Source organism: Zea mays, chromosome 6, assembly GCF_902167145.1.
Source record: "Zea mays cultivar B73 chromosome 6, Zm-B73-REFERENCE-NAM-5.0, whole genome shotgun sequence".
In the NCBI taxonomy this organism is placed as follows: domain Eukaryota; kingdom Viridiplantae; phylum Streptophyta; class Magnoliopsida; order Poales; family Poaceae; genus Zea; species Zea mays.
In genome coordinates, this window is record NC_050101.1 from 102,560,376 (window position 1) to 102,569,930 (window position 9,555).

The 9,555-nt window shown below is 47.0% G+C and overlaps 1 pseudogene; it reads left to right on the forward strand.

Annotated features, from left to right (window-relative positions):
• Positions 1 to 4,846: 4,846 nt before the first annotated feature.
• Positions 4,847 to 5,342, forward strand: LOC109940485 (uncharacterized; annotated as a pseudogene).
• The last annotated feature ends 4,213 nt before the right edge of the window (positions 5,343 to 9,555 follow it).

The window sequence follows — 9,555 nt, forward strand, 5'->3', positions numbered from 1 at the left end:
ATTAGAAATAGAGTGCTCGGATGAAATAGCAATTTTTCCTAACCCTTTCACCTTGCCTTGGTTCCCATCACCGAATTTGATTGAATCTTGGGGATCCTTGTTCTTGACGTAGGAAGAGAACATCCTCTTTTCCCCCGTCATGTGGTTTGTGCATCCGATGTCGATAATCCAGATTGAGCCCCCGGATGCATAAACCTGCAAGGCAAATTTAGGCTTGGGTCTTAGGTACCCAACTCATGTTGGGTCCTACAAGGTTAGTTAAAATAGGCTTAGGGACCCAAATGCAAGTCTTGTCTCCCTTACATTTGGCCCCTAATTTGCTAGCAATTACCTTCTTATCCTTTCTACAAATAGCAAAGGAAGCATTGCAAGCATAATAAATTGTAGAAGGTTCATTCATTACTTTCCTAGGAACATGAACAATATTTCTTCTAGGCATATGATGAACAACATTTTTCCTAGCCAAATTTCTATCATGCATAATAGAAGAACTAGAAGCAATCATGGCATGAGAATCAAAAGCATCATAACTTCTATAAACATTCCTAGAATGTCTCCTATCATGATACATGAAAGCATGGTTCTTTTGAGCACTACTAGCCATAGGGGCCTTCCCTTTCTCCTTGGCGGAGATGGAAGCCTTATGGCTTGTTAAGTTCTTGACTTCCCTCTTGAAGCCAAGACCATCCTTAATTGAGGGGTGTCTACCAATCGTGTAGGCATCCCTTGCAAATTTTAGTTTGTCAAATTCACTCTTGCTAGTCTTAAGTTGGGCATTAAGACTAGCCACTTCATCATTCAAATTAGAAATTGAAACTAGATGTTCACTACAAGCATCAACATTAAAATCTTTACACCTATTGCAAATTGCAACATGTTCTACACAAGATGTTGATTTAGCTATTTCTAACTTAGCATTCAAATCATTATTTATGCTCTTTAAGCTAGAAATAGAGTCATGACATGTAGACAATTCACAAGAAAGCATTTCATTCCTTTTAATTTCTAAAGCAAGGGTTTTTGTGCCTCTACAAACTTATCATGTTCTTCATACAAAAGATACTCTTGCTTTTCTAATAACCTATTCTTATCATTCAATGCATCAATTAATTCATTAATCTTATCAACCTTAGTTCTATCTAGGCCCTTGAATAAACATGAATATTCTATTTCATCATCGCTAGATTCTTCATCACTTGAAGAAGCGTAAGTACTAGTATTATGAGTGCTTACCTTCTTTTCCCTTGCCATGAGGCAGATGTGATGCTCGTTGGGGAAGAGGGCCGACTTGTTGAAGGCGGTGGCGGCGAATCCTTCGTTGTCGGAGTCGGACGACGAACAATCCGAGTCCCACTCCTTTCCAAGGTGTGCCTCGCCCTTAGCCTTCTTGTAAGCCTTCTTCTTTTCCCTCTTGTTCCCTTGTTCCTGGTCACTATCATTATCGGGACAATTAGCGATAAAATGACCAATCTTACCACATTTGAAGCATGAGCGCTTCCCCTTTGTCTTGGTCTTGTTGGGATGCTCCTTGCGACCCCTTAGCGCCGTCTTGAAACGCTTAATGATGAGGGCCATCTCTTCCTCATTGAGTCCCACCGCCTATACTTGTGCCACCTTGCTAGGTAGCACTTCTTTGCTCCTCGTTGCTTTGAGAGCAACGGTTTGAGGCTCGTGGATTGGGCCGTTCAACACATCGTCAACGTATCTTGCCTCCTTGATCATCATCCGCCCGCTGACAAACTTTCCAAGTATCTCCTCGGGCGTCATCTTGGTGTACCTAGGATTCTCACGAATATTGTTCACAAGATGTGGATCAAGGACAGTAAAAGACCTTAGCATTAGGCGGACGACGTCGTGGTCCGTCCATCGCGTGCTTCCATAGCTCCTTATTTTGTTGACGAGGGTCTTGATCCGATTGTACGTTTGGGTTGGCTCCTCGCCCCTGATCATTGTGAATCTCCCAAGTTCGCCCTCCACCAACTCCATCTTGGTGAGCATGGTGACGTCATTCCCCCTCATGTGAGATTTTGAGGGTGTCCCAAATCTGCTTGGCGTTATCCAAGCCGCTCACCTTATGGTATTCATCCCTGCACAATGAAGCTAGAAGAACAGTAGTAGCTTGTGCATTTTTGTGAATTTGCTCATTAATGAACATGGGACTATCCGTACTATCAAAGTGCATTCCATTTTCTACTATCTCCCATATACTTGGATGGAGAGAGAACAAGTGGCTACGCATTTTGTGACTCCAAAATCCGTAGTCCTCTCCATCAAAGTGGGGGGGGGGGTTACCGAGGGGAATGGAAAGCAAATGAGCATTGGAACTTTGCGGAATACGAGAATAATCAAAGGAAAAGTTTGAATTAACCGTCTTCTTTTTCTCGTAGTCGTTGTCGTCGTCCTTTTGGGAAGAGGAAGATTCGTCGCTGTCGTAGTAGACTATCTCCTTGATGCGCCTTGTTTTCTTCTTCCTCCCGTCTTTTCTTTTGTGGCCTGAGCCTGAGTCAGTAGGCTTGTCGTCTTTCGGCTCATTGAAGATGGACTCCTTCTCGTTGTTGTTGACCACCATCCCCTTTCCCTTAGGATCCATCTCTTCGAGTGATTAGTCCCTTTCTTGAAGAGAACAGCTCCGATACCAATTGAGAGCACCTAGAGGGGGTGAATAGGTGATCCTGTAAAACTTGAAACTTAATGCCACAAAACTTGATTAGGAGTTAGCACAACAAAGCCAAGTGGCTAAAGAGGAGTTCTTGCAAGACACGATAACCACAAGAAGATCAACACATATAGACACAGTGGTTTATCCCGTGGTTCGGCCAAGTCCAACACTTGCCTACTCCACGTTGTGGCTCCCAACGGACGAGGGTTGCAATCAACCCCTCTCAAGCGGTCCAAAGACCCACTTGAATACCATGGTGTTTTGCTTTGTTTACTATATCCCGCTTGCGAGGAATCTCCACAACTTGGAGCCTCTCGCCCTTACAATTTGATGTTCACAAAGAAGCACGGAAGTAAGGCTGGGATGAGCAACGCACACAAGACACAAAATCAGAGCACGAACACGCACACAAGTCACAACTCGAGCTCACAACTCAACCCAAAGAGTTCTCTACTCAAATGGAGCTCTAGTTGCTATCACAAAGAATCGAATGCGTGGAATTGGAGTCTTGGTGCTTAGGAATGCTTGGTGTACTCCTCCATGCGCCTAGGGGTCCCTTTTATAGCCCCAAGGCAGCTAGGAGCAGTTGAGAGCATTCCAGGAAGGCATTTCTTGCCTTCTGTCGACTGGCGCACTGGACAGTCCGGTGCACCACCGGACACTGTCCGGTGCGGATTTCTTTCCTTCTTTGGCGAAGCCGACCGTTGAAGATTCAGAGCCGTTGGCGCACCGGACACTGTCCCGTGCACACCGGACAGTCCGGTGCCCCCTTCTGACCGTTGGCTCTGCCACGCGTCGCACGCGGATTACGCGGCCGACCGTTGGCCCGGCCGACTGTTGGCTCACCGGACAGTCCGGTGATTTATAGCCGTACACCGCCGTCGAAGTCCCGAGAGCAGCCAGTTGACAGACGCCAGCCTAGCGCACCGGACACTGTCCGGTGCACCACCGGACAGTCCGGTGCACCCAGACCGAGCAGAGTCTTGGCTGCTCAGCCAAGTCTTTTGCAAATTGGTCTTTTCCTGTTTCTAGCACTTAGACACAATACATTAGTCTACAAAACAATGTACTAAGTCTTAGAAACATACCTTCACTCTTGATTTGCACTTCTTAAGTCTTTGGCACAATTTAACACTTAGGCACTTGTGTTGGACACTTAATCACCAAAATACTTAGAAATGGCCCAAGGGCACATTTCCCTTTCAAGCATAACCTCGCTGCCACTAAACAATATATTACTTATATATAAAACAGAGAATGATATACTATTAAATCAAATCAAACTAAGTACCACATACCATAATAATGCAACAATTCTACGTACCAATACAATGTACTATTAAAACTAATAATATAATTAGTACCACATATTATTAATATGAAATTAATGCATACACTATACCACTAATCACTAAACCACATATATCACTAATACATTAATGAAATCGAACTAAATAATAATAATAATCACACAACTAATCAAACAAACACAATTATAAATATATACTAATTTCGGTGGCAATTAAATAACAGCCACCGAAAATATGGAATAAAAAACGCAAAAAAATATCTTACAATGGGGAAGAGTTTGGCGACGACGGTGGAGTGGTTCCACGACTTCGGCGGCTCGGGGCTTTGAACGGCAGCGGTCGACGGTGGCGGCTCGGAGCGGCGGCGGCCTCGGGCGGGCGTCCTGGCGCGGGGGCGGTCGGGGAGCGGCGGCGCGGGTGGACAGGGGAGCTGCGGCGCGGGCGAGCAGGGAAGACAAAAAGAAAGAGAAGAAGGGCGACCGCGACCGTTTTAAACTTTTATTTTTCGGCGGCTAGCCCTGTGTCAGAAGCCGCCGGAAATAACGTTATTTTTGGCGGCTGTGTCAGAAGCCGCCGGAAATAACATTATTTTCGGCGGCTGTGTCAGGCCGCCGAAAATAAGCAGTAATTTTCGGCGGCCAACCCCTAGCCGCAAAAAATGGTGCACAGTGCTGTTGTGACTTTTATGAGTGATCATCTTCGACCAATATTATCTAGGATCCAAGAGTTGTCATCTCCTATCATAGTTCAGGTTGCAAGTGGTCATATCATTACCTGTGCTCATTAGCTGCCAGCAGTCAAATGGAGCATGCCCGATTATCATTTTTCAGCAGCCCTCAAGTTTTGTCATTGCCTTTGTTCGACTTGGTGGTCGGGCATGGATTGGTTGCATAGGTATAGTCCTATGCACGTCGATTGGACCAACAAGTGGATGACTATTCCGTACAAAGGAACTACTGAATGCCTTCAAGGGCTTCGCTCCTCTTTGCCAGTTGGGACTGTTGTTGAATTGTTGTTATTGTTGTTGTCAGATACTAGTACATCAGTTCCATCAGCTAGAAAATCCTTACCTAAAATTGACCCTTGGGTTTAGATAGTTTTAGACCAATTTCCCGATGTTTTCACTGATATAGTGGGTTTACCTCTAAGCCTTCCATGTGATCATTCGATTTTGTTGATCCCTGGTGCTCATCCCTTTCACATCTGGCCCTACCGCTACCCTCCAACTCTCAAAGATGAAATTGAAACACAAGTGAAGGAAATGTTGTCACAAGGAGTGGTGCAGAAGAGCGGCAACCCATTTGCATCCCCAGTTCTCCTTGTCAAGAAGAAAGACCATTCATGGAGATTTTGTGTCCATTATCGATATCTGAACGCCATGACTGTTAAGAGCAAATATCCCATTCTGGTGTTCGACCAGCTGATGGATGAGTTGGTCGCCGCTCAGTTATTCATCAAGCTTGATCTCAAAGCCAGATATCACCAAATTCGATTGAGACCCAGCGAAGAAACAAAAATAGCTTTCCAAACACACTTGGGTCATTTTGAATGCAGAGTTATGGCTTTTGGATTAACGAGAGCACATAATACTTTTCTTGGTGAGATGAATGAAACATTAGCACGTACTTATCCTTCGTCGTGGTCCTTTAGTTTTCTTTGATGACATACTTATATATAGCCCAACATTGGAGTCTCACCTGCAACACCTATCTACTGTACTCGAGCTTTTGCATAAGGATAAGTGGAAGGTGCAGTTATCAAAATGTGCATTTTCCCAAACCAATATTTCATACTTGTGTCACATCATCTGTGCTCAGGGTGTGGCTACAGACCCAACCAAGCTTCAAGATATTCGGAAGTGGCATGTCCCAACCAATACAAAAAGAATTACGTAGTTTTCTTGGTCTGGCTAGTTTCTATTGCAAATTTGTTCGCCATTTTGCGACCATCAGTAAGTCACTTACAGAGCTGCTCGCTCAAGAAGCATACCTTGTTTGTTTGGACCTCGGAGCATCAACAAGCGTTTGAGACACTAAAACATGCGTTAATCTCTGCCCCAGTGCTAGCACTTCCCGATTTCTCGTCACCATTTTGCATCTATACAGATGCTTGTCATACCAGAGTCGTCGCCATTTTGCATATATACAGATGCAGATCGAAAGGCCATCCCTTAGCTTTCCTGAGCAAGGCGTTGGGATCCTGGAACTAGGGCCTTTCCACATATGAGAAGGAATTAGGAATACATGGCGATCTTATTGCTTGCTATGGCGCTCGTATCTATAGCTAGTTGAGTTCCATATCTACACAGATCATCATAGCTTGGCAGAGCTAAATAAGTAACGACTTCATACCATATGGCACTAGATGGTTTATTCTAAATTGGTTGGGTTACAATATAAAATCATTTACATGCACGGTTGTGACAATGTAGAGGCGGACGTGTTGTCATGCTATCCTCACTCCTTGACACACGTGTTGCATGTGTCCCAATGCACACAAACCTAGGTGCATGAGATTATGCAAGGTTATGAATAGGACCCTCAAGCTCAAGAGCTCTTAACTCAGTTGGTTGTTACACCGGATGGCCCTGATTAGACTTTTACCTTGAAGAATGGGCTCATCAAACATAAAGGCCGTCTGTGGTTGGATAGTAATGCAGAGTTGCAAACCAAGACCATTGTCGCATTCCATAACTCACCTCTCGGCGATCATTCGGGAGTGCCAGTCACATACAGAAGGGTGAAACAGTTGTTCATTTGCAAAGGTATGAAGCAGGCAGTCCATCGCTTTGTGTAGTCCTGTAACACCTGCTAGTAGGCCAAACCGGATCAGCTATTTCATCTGTCTAGTACTCAATTGTGCATGAGCTTGGTATATCATCCTCAATCTGACGGCCAGACGAAGTGCGTCAATTAGTGCATTGAGACTTACTTGAGATGTTTTGTTCATCCTATCCGAGCAAGTGGTTTTCTTGGCTTTCACTCGCTGAGTTTTGGTACAACACAAATTATCATTCAGCTCTCGTACGTTCTCCATTCGAGGTGCTCTATGGTCATGCTCCCTGACATTTCGGTGTGGATTCAACAAAGGATGTTGAAGTGACCGATTTGAGAAAAGTGGCTGCTCGATCAGGAAATCATCTCCAAACTCATTCAACAACACCTTATACACGCCTGTGCCAAATGAAATGACAGGTGGATAAACTAGTTCTGAACGAGCCTTTCAAGTGGGCAATCAAGTGTATCTCAAGTTGCAACCATATGTGCAGGCCTCCATCGCATCTAGATCCAATCAAAAGCTGGCTTCTAGATTTTTTTTTGGCCCCTACACCATTCTACAGAAGGTTCGTTAGGTGGCTTACAGGCTGCAAGTGCCAGCTTCGTCACATATCCACCCGATCTTCCATGTCTCGTAGCTCTCTCCCGATGACTACATTGGTTTGCAAGTGCATCTATAGGCTCTCTCCTGATGAATGATATGTCGAGGTGGTTCACTGGTTTCCCAGGTGCGTATCATCTGGTCCAGCTTAGATCGATCATTGGCCACCTGGGAAGATGTTGAGGCATTAAAGACGACGTTTCCGGACACGCCTGCTTGGGGGCAAGTGGCGTCCGAAGGAGAGGGGATTGTTAACAACGCTCCATGGTAGTTGCCGAAGGAACACGAGGACGGTCAGCAAAGGATCAGGGAGGAAGAAGCAATAGAGATGACACATTCAATGTTGAGGACTGTAACACTCTAAATTTAGAGGTATAAAATTTCTTCTCTAAATACCTAGCAAATTCAGGTGTTACTTCTTTTCTCACTTCTATAGTTTTTCCTTTCTTTTCTATTTAATAGGATATGGGTTAACCATGGGAGAGATTTATTAATTTTCTTTGGGATAATTAAAACATAAGAAGATATGAATGTTTGCATCATGCTGAGTCTAGATTATTATTTTTGTTGTTGCACATGTTTGAATTATTTGAATTTGAATTGTGATTTGATTTGATTTGAATTCTATAGAGAAAATAAAAAGAAAAGCATTTAGAAATTCAGGAGAAATAGAAAAAACTCAATTCATCCCAAACAACCCATCCCGGCCTAGTCCAGTCGTGCGCCCGCCAACCCTTGCTGACGGCCGAGCCCCGCCTGTCGGCGCCGCGCTCGTGCCCATGCGTCCCAGCTCACCCTCTCCCTCTGCCCGGTGGGACCGACCTGTCGGCGCCGGTTTCCTTCGCGCATACGCCCTGCTCTCTCTCTGTCCCACGGGCCCCGCTCGTCAGCGCTAACTGTCCGTTCGCTCGCCCGCTCTCGCTGGTCTGTGGGCCCCGCCTGTCGGACCTGTCCCTCCTGAACCGCCCGCACGCACGACCCACACGTCGTCGTGGACTCCGCGCCCACAACGCACGCCGAGGCCGCGCCTGTCCCCACCCCAGCGTTTTCTAGCTACCCACACCCCACTCGCTCTCCCTCCCCCCTCACTTGCGCACTCGCAGCACCCCAGCACTCGCACCGCGCGCGCACCCAGGGAGCTCCACCGTCGTCCGCCGTGGTCTCGAGCCTATTCCACGACCACTGTCGGGTTCCCGCTGTGTCCATTGCCCCGGTGAGCTCCGCCTCAACACCAGCAACTCGGGACACCCCTCGGTTCACCCCTTCCCCCTCTATCTTTCACTGTTCGCGCTCACAGGGCCTCCACCGTGTAGCCGAAGCCCCGCTACCGTCGACCCAATGCCTCCTTGCGTCCCCGCCGCCGCTCAAGCGTCCTAGAGCTCCCTCTCGAGGTAAGCAACCTCCCCATGCCCCTGATTTCCCATCTCCTGCCCCGGTGCGTGTGCAATTGCTCGCCAGAGCATGTCTACGCCGCCGCTATGCCACCCCGGCGCACACTGCCACTCTTCGGTGCCCCTGCGCAGGCGTCATGCCCACGACCGCGTCCATCGTGTCATCCCGAACCTTCCCGTGCCCCTCCCAGCGCCCCAGGACCCCCGATGTGGTCGCGCTCGTGCCTCCGGCGAGGTTTCACCGTGGAGTCAGGCGGCACCATCGCTGGCAGCCAAGGAGAGCCGACCAGGGTTGGTCGTCTGATCTCAGACGTCTATCCTGGATCGGACGACCCTGTTTTAAATAACCAGATCTAATCCTAACAGTCCAATTCGGATCCGGTCGCTCGGGTGCGTGCCCTCGCCCGCGATCCTGCTGCTGGACCCGACCGGTCAGCCAGCCCCGCCCCAGCGCCGCTGACTCCCCTAACCCGCTTGTCAGCGCTCGGCCGCACGCCCGCGCGCGCTCGCGCTCAGATCTAATCTTAGTCGTTGATCTGTGATCGAGCGGCCGAGATCACCCGATACTCGTTCGTTTGGAAACTTGTTAAAAGAACCCTCAACTTTTTGGAAATTAACCCGCCATCCCTGGTTTTTGCAGCCGAGCCCCTGGTTTCTTGCAGACAAGCCCCTGGACTTTATTTTTTCGTAGAAATAGGCCTAATTTTGTATTTTGAATTCCAAAACCTGTTTATTTCATATCTTTTGCATATGAACTCCAAATTGGGTGGTTCAAATTGCAAAATGCTCATAAAATTATTCTCTACCTATTTAAATT